At 38.7% G+C, this 6,092-nt stretch overlaps 1 protein-coding gene across 1 annotated transcript in view; it reads left to right on the top strand.

Annotated features, from left to right (window-relative positions):
- The first annotated feature begins 5,397 nt into the window (after positions 1 to 5,397).
- The window catches only part of LOC135222478 (uncharacterized), a 73,764-nt gene continuing 73,069 nt past the window's right edge, over positions 5,398 to 6,092 (top strand). The window contains exon 1 of the mRNA XM_064260564.1: positions 5,398 to 5,907. The gene's annotated coding sequence lies outside the window, so the exon portion shown is untranslated. The remainder of the gene's footprint in view (positions 5,908 to 6,092) is intronic.

Below are 6,092 nucleotides of genomic sequence, written 5' to 3'. Positions count from 1 at the left end.
ATGTATGAAACTGCAATTAATTCATTAAGACTGTACTTGAGGGATAAAGGTTGATTGTGGTGTGATTGTAGTCTCAAATGTATATCGAGTTCTGGTAAATAGTAATTTAACAAATTTCTGCCAATGACAAAAATATCACAAGGTGAAAAAGCATTTGTTCCTATGAAATCACAAACCTTTGTCTGTTTGAATACACAAAATTGGTCAGTAATTGAAGCTTGGTGATAAGGCTGGTAATTAGTAACAAGTAACTGCTGCCATTCGGTTTAAACTTAGTTGCACCCATTTAAAGTATGTCTGCAGCTGGATTAATTTTTCATCAATTTAGCATGGTCCCCTTTGACCTTGGTTGTGATTGTGTAACCAGTGGTTATGGCCGAATCTGTTGGTAGGAAGTTTTAAGTGCATGGCAATTAGTAAGAGCTTTAAGTCACTCCCACACATATACATCCTCTTTCAGCTTGTTTGGTTTGCTTGTTCAGGATTGTATCCTGTCTCAGAGTGATGTGGTGTATCTTGGTTTCATGTTTAGTGGAAGGATGAACCTATTAAGTTGGAGGTAGTGCCCCTGAAGACAACACCCTTCCATTTTCTTTGGCACCTTCAAGGTACCTGCTTTTGTGGTTGCATCCTTTCAGCCCCTACTACAACCCATTCATTCCTATTACTGTACCTCCATTCATATTCTTTCTTCCATATGGGGGGATCGTGCCGTCGGTGCACTGTAGGTATTGCTTACGCTTCTTTACAGCATCCCTGTTGCCTAACTGGAACCCCTTTTACATTCTTTTTCTTCCATCTTTCCACCCCATCCCAACAACTGTCACAGTGCTAATGAGCTAAGAAACCTTTTTACGTACTCTCAATTTCCGTTTCGGGTCAGAATGACCTCATAGAGCCCACTGCTTGGCCTTTTTCCCTAAACTAAATATTCCATTCCATTCTTCCAGTGTGTTTCTGGTGATAGAAGTTCACTCTTGGTGTGGTTTGGAAGTCATGTAAAGCCGTTGGTCCCGTTGCTGAATAACCACTGGTTCCATGCAACGTAAAAACACTATACAAACAAACAGTGTAACTTAAGGTTTTCCTTGTTACACCTGTAGAAATTTTTTACTCTTAAGGTGCGTCCACACCATCGAACAATGTCCGACGTACAATCATTGTTACCATATCAAGGCAAAGCAGGTTGATGTCAGGTGTTGAAACGATGGAAGTAGATTTGGCAACAAACAGTGGTACTAGGTGAGGTTGTATTCCAGTGATTTTACTCTGCTCACAAGGCAAAGATCGGCAGACAATTGTTAATTGGTAACAATGTTTGTCCATTGGACATTGTTCGACCGTGTGGACGCACCTTTACTCTTTGGCCAGTTTACTCCTTTCCAAGCCATCCCAGCTCAGTGACTGGCCTAAGTGTTTCTGGGATGAAGCAGAGCAATGGATTGCCTGTTATGTTCTTGCTACACTAACAACCTCAGTTTTCTCTGGTTTGCTTTAGGTCATTGTACTTCATATGTATTTTCTGGATCATCCTAGTCTTCCTGTCCAAGCAAATTTAAGCACCTCAGTGGCGTTGTTGTTATGGTCTTTGCCTGCCACCTCGGTGGCCGCGAGTACAATTCTCAAGTATTCCATTGAGGGGTCAGAATGTGTATTTCTGGTGACAGATGTTCACTTTCGATGTGGTTCGGAAGTCACGTGAAGCCGTTGGTCCCGTTGCTGAATAACTACTGGTTCCATGCAACGTAAAAAAAAAAAAACTCCATAAAAACAAATTCTCCCTAATTTCTGTCTTAAGTAGTGCTGAAGCTTGGCTTTATTACCAAATTTCATGATCCATTAACCATCTGAGGAACTGTGAAAATAGTAATGCCTGAAGAGAGACTGACTTCTGAGGTTGATGAGGATATATCCTTCAATCTCTTCCAGGAGCATTTGATTACAACTAACAACTCATTTATATTTCTGTCTCGGTGAACACCTCTGACACCTGACGACGTTCTTGCTGTGACTCCTGTCTGTCCTTTCAGGATGAATTCCTTGATAACATTCATGGCAGACAGGTGAGAGTTTGTAAAAGATCAGGCACTCATTGTCCATCTCACCTTTCTCATCTTTGGACCAGAGGAAGCACTGGAAGGCTAAAAAAAAAAAGTCCTCTCACTGACTGCAGTGGGAACAAATGTTTGTGACTGATCCTTTGTTAACGGGCTTAAATATATATTGCCAAAACGGGAGCGAAGCAAAGAAGTGCAAGATCTTTTTCTTTACTTTCAGACACTTTCAAGCAAGCTTGAAAACGGCGTAAGCCAAACGTGAAAGATAGAACATTGTTCCAATTTATTCTGGCCATCTCTTATGTTGATTGATATTTGGTTAAGCAATCTGGCGTTGCAACATCCAGGTTATTGCTTTTTTTAGTGTGTCCCATTCTGTAAATTGATATGGCTTCAATGTAAAGGGAAAAGTTTGGCTGTGAATTTTGTTAATTCTCTACAGGTAGGAGGTAAAAACTGCTTAGAATTATTTCTTCGTGGGCCATGATAGTACCTCATTTGTCCACCTTTTGTTTTCCAGCTGGAACAAAAACCCCTTTGTGTGTGTGCGTGTTAAAATGATTTAATGATCGCAGAAGTGTGTGGTGGACAAATCTGGTACTACAATACATAGAACATTACCACTGCGCAAGACATTTGATATTAAACTATGTCGAGCTTTGACATCAGTAGGCACAGCTTCACCAAATGCATTAATATTAAAGTTAAAGCAGCTAAAAGATACGAGCATTCCATTGAGGAGTTAATGTGTATTTCTGGTGATAGAAGTTCACTCTCGACGTGGTTCGGATGTCCCGTTGCTGAATATCCACTGGTTCCATGCAACGCAAAAACACCTTACAAACAAACAAAACAATCCAGTGGCTTACCTGAGCAATGCTCAGAGGTTACTTGGAAGGATGAATATAGAAATGTACCCCTTGAAGACTTAATGATGTCACCTGTTAGGAAAAAGCGACTTAATAGAATAAATTAACAGAAACAATTTACTCTATTGCATTTTTCATCACAGGGAAGAGAAAGCAACGGTTCTAAGGAATAAACTACCTTGACAAAATATGAAAAAAAAATGAATATTTAAGACGTTTCAGTACTACAAAGTTCAAGGGGGATAAAACATTCAGAAAATGTCAAGCCAACCCTCCAGCTCGGCAGAAATGAATATGGAAACTCAATATAAGTGCAAGTCAAAGGTGTGAGGCAGGCTAGCTCATTTGCGTAGTACTACATTTAGGGAGAGAAGGTTTGAAAAGCCAGAGAAATATGGGGGTCAAAAGTGGTAAGGAGTTAAAAAGATGTTTGGTCAAGGGGAAAGACAAAATATTATACCCGTGTGAAAATAGTAAATAATTCTTAATGGTGGTGTGAGGAAGGAAGAAATTAATCAGGTGTAGAAGGCAGGGGTCGGCAGCCCCCCAAAAGATTTGGGCGTTCGAATTTTTTTAGCAGAGTAGCCTATGTAGCAGGGCTATTCAACAAATGCAATTTATTTCAGTAACAGGTACTATTTATCTAGTATGTTACATTAAAAATTATAACGCGCACTAATAACTCCGTCCACTTTTATACTGTAGCCTTTATGTAATATACTTGTCAATGTGAGTGAACTTTAGCAGTTAACCTTCATTTTTACATGGCCTGTACAATAAATGTGCAGTCTTCATGAAGTGTGGTTTCTTCCTCGCACGTAAATTATATATATATTTATATATATATATATATATATATAGATATATATATATATATATATATTATATATATATGACTATCTATATATATATATTATATATATATATATATATATATATATCTGCTTGAATTTACAGGCCAGATTTTGATCAATTATCATTATCATCGAATCTAGTGATTGTCATAATTTTCGATTCTGTATCTCATACAGTTCAGTCTAGTATTTGCTTTATTTCTATGTAGCCTATACTTGTTTCTTCTGTTCTTTCTAGCTGACAATATTCTGTTATGTTGACCTTCCAATAACTATTAATTAACTCCAGTATTAATAATATATTGTCCGATTTAATGATTGGATATGTAGTACAGACACTTGTGAATTGCTTAAATGCGATGTTTTGGGATTTTATAAATCCTATTAACGGAATGGAAGACTTTCTCTTTCCTTTAAACAGTAGTCTTAAATGTGTTATATAGGTGCGCAAATGCTAGCAAAGTATACAGTAGAGAAAACGCGTTTCAATAATGTGATAAAATCAATTGCTATTAAGCGTCAACAAAAAATTGTGCTTGCGTAATGATAACACCTATGAGCGGAGCCCATCGTAATGTACATCAGAAAATCACGATTGAGGTTTAGCCTCCGGAATATAGATATAGCTTCGTAAGTTGTATTTACGAAAGATTTTTTATATATATAACTTAGAGGAATGTTAAAAACACATACAGTATGCCAACTGCAGCAGAGATAAAAATTTTGCCAAGAGTAACTTCTTTGCCAACCTCTCTAATGACGTCATCGGGGTCGATCTCCTCCCTCACCCCAGACCAGTAGTCACGACCCTGGTTATCAAACAGGTAAATGGCATTTTAATTGACCTGTTCATTTGGAAGTGTGCACATTTTAAGTAACTGACAACGCGGTTTCTTTTTCTCTTGCTGACGAGCTATCCCGACCATTACCGACTTACGAATGATTAGAAAAATGCAGTTGTCATACCTGTTCGTAAGCAATTTCCACATACTTGCTTTAATTGAAAATTGTTAACAATTGTTTAGACTGCTTTTGCTGCAATATCAAATGAAACTCGCTATTTTTTACCTTAGAAACATTTTGTCAGGAACAAGGAATTAAAGAAAAAAAAGTGTTGTGAGTCAAAGGTGACCTCACATGTACAGAGGAGCCATTTTCCGTTTTCCTTTGGGCAGCTGCCGCCAACGTATCAAAGTATCTGCTCACCTCAACCCAACCTCTTCAACGTCGCATGTGGGTGGTGGGGCAACGTTACCAAGGCTGCAGGTTCATCATTTTGACCGGCTTTGCCAAACTTCCGGTAAATGTGACTCTCCACGCTGCGGTAAAACTTTTATATGAACTAACCTGCAGTAGAGTTGTGGTACTGACTGCTACATTTTGCAAGTAACGCGCCAATTCAAAGTAAACATTGTTCTGTTGGTAACCCTGTTAATGCCTTTCAGTTAGAGACGGTGTTTATACTTATTTTCTCAATTCAAAGAAGTGGTAAAGAGCCCTAGGTGTCTCTAGTATCTGTGGCGGTTGTTCCCGTGTTTTGATATCTGGCGAGGGAGCTCTTTAATGTGTGCCAGCTGATTTTATGCAAATATTGTTAGCTGGCTTGAACGACGCTGTTTTTCTCATCTCCTGAACTACGGGCGAGACCTGCCTGTGTATGACGACAACTTCGGGAAATGTGGCTGAAAATGTTTTGTGTGCCCATATTGTTGGACTGGGAAACCTTAGCTGAATTAAAACCCAATTGAATGTACTTTTCGTTGCAACTTCAACCTCACCTCGATTTCTATATCTAGAGCTCCGCTTTTTCTGCTGTATGACATTTTTCCACTGCTCCGTGACCCGCCGAAGATGAATGGGAAGACCTATTGAAGAGCTTTGTATCACTTCGTTGTGTGATTTGTCCTTGGGAAACCGACACACCGACGGTTGAAAAAAAAGTTAAACATTGGAAGATAAGTAAGTCTTTGGAATGAAAATTGTGGAGAAAGGAAGACAGAAAATCTGATAGGACTGGACCCATTTAAAGTGACCTTGCCGCCTACGCTTATACAAAATCCGGGAGTGTTAGGGTCATATGAATATGTGCTCAGTGGTTGTAAACACAGACGTCTTCAACATGTAGAGGTAAGCGAAATACACAGAATTCTGTCATATGTATTCAACGACTTTTTTTCTTAAGGTACTTTAAGATCTTGTTTAAGAAAATGCTTTTGTTTAAGGAGCGTGGTGGCTTGGTAAATAAAGAAAATACATACCAGGCGATAAAACGATAAAATCCGTTCACTGCTTATTTAACGTGTGACTAAGCG

The sequence above is a fragment of the Macrobrachium nipponense genome, chromosome 20, assembly GCF_015104395.2.
Source record: "Macrobrachium nipponense isolate FS-2020 chromosome 20, ASM1510439v2, whole genome shotgun sequence".
Lineage (NCBI taxonomy): Eukaryota > Metazoa > Arthropoda > Malacostraca > Decapoda > Palaemonidae > Macrobrachium > Macrobrachium nipponense.
Note: the sequence above shows the minus strand (reverse complement) of the source record. Positions and strands in the feature narration are given on the sequence as shown.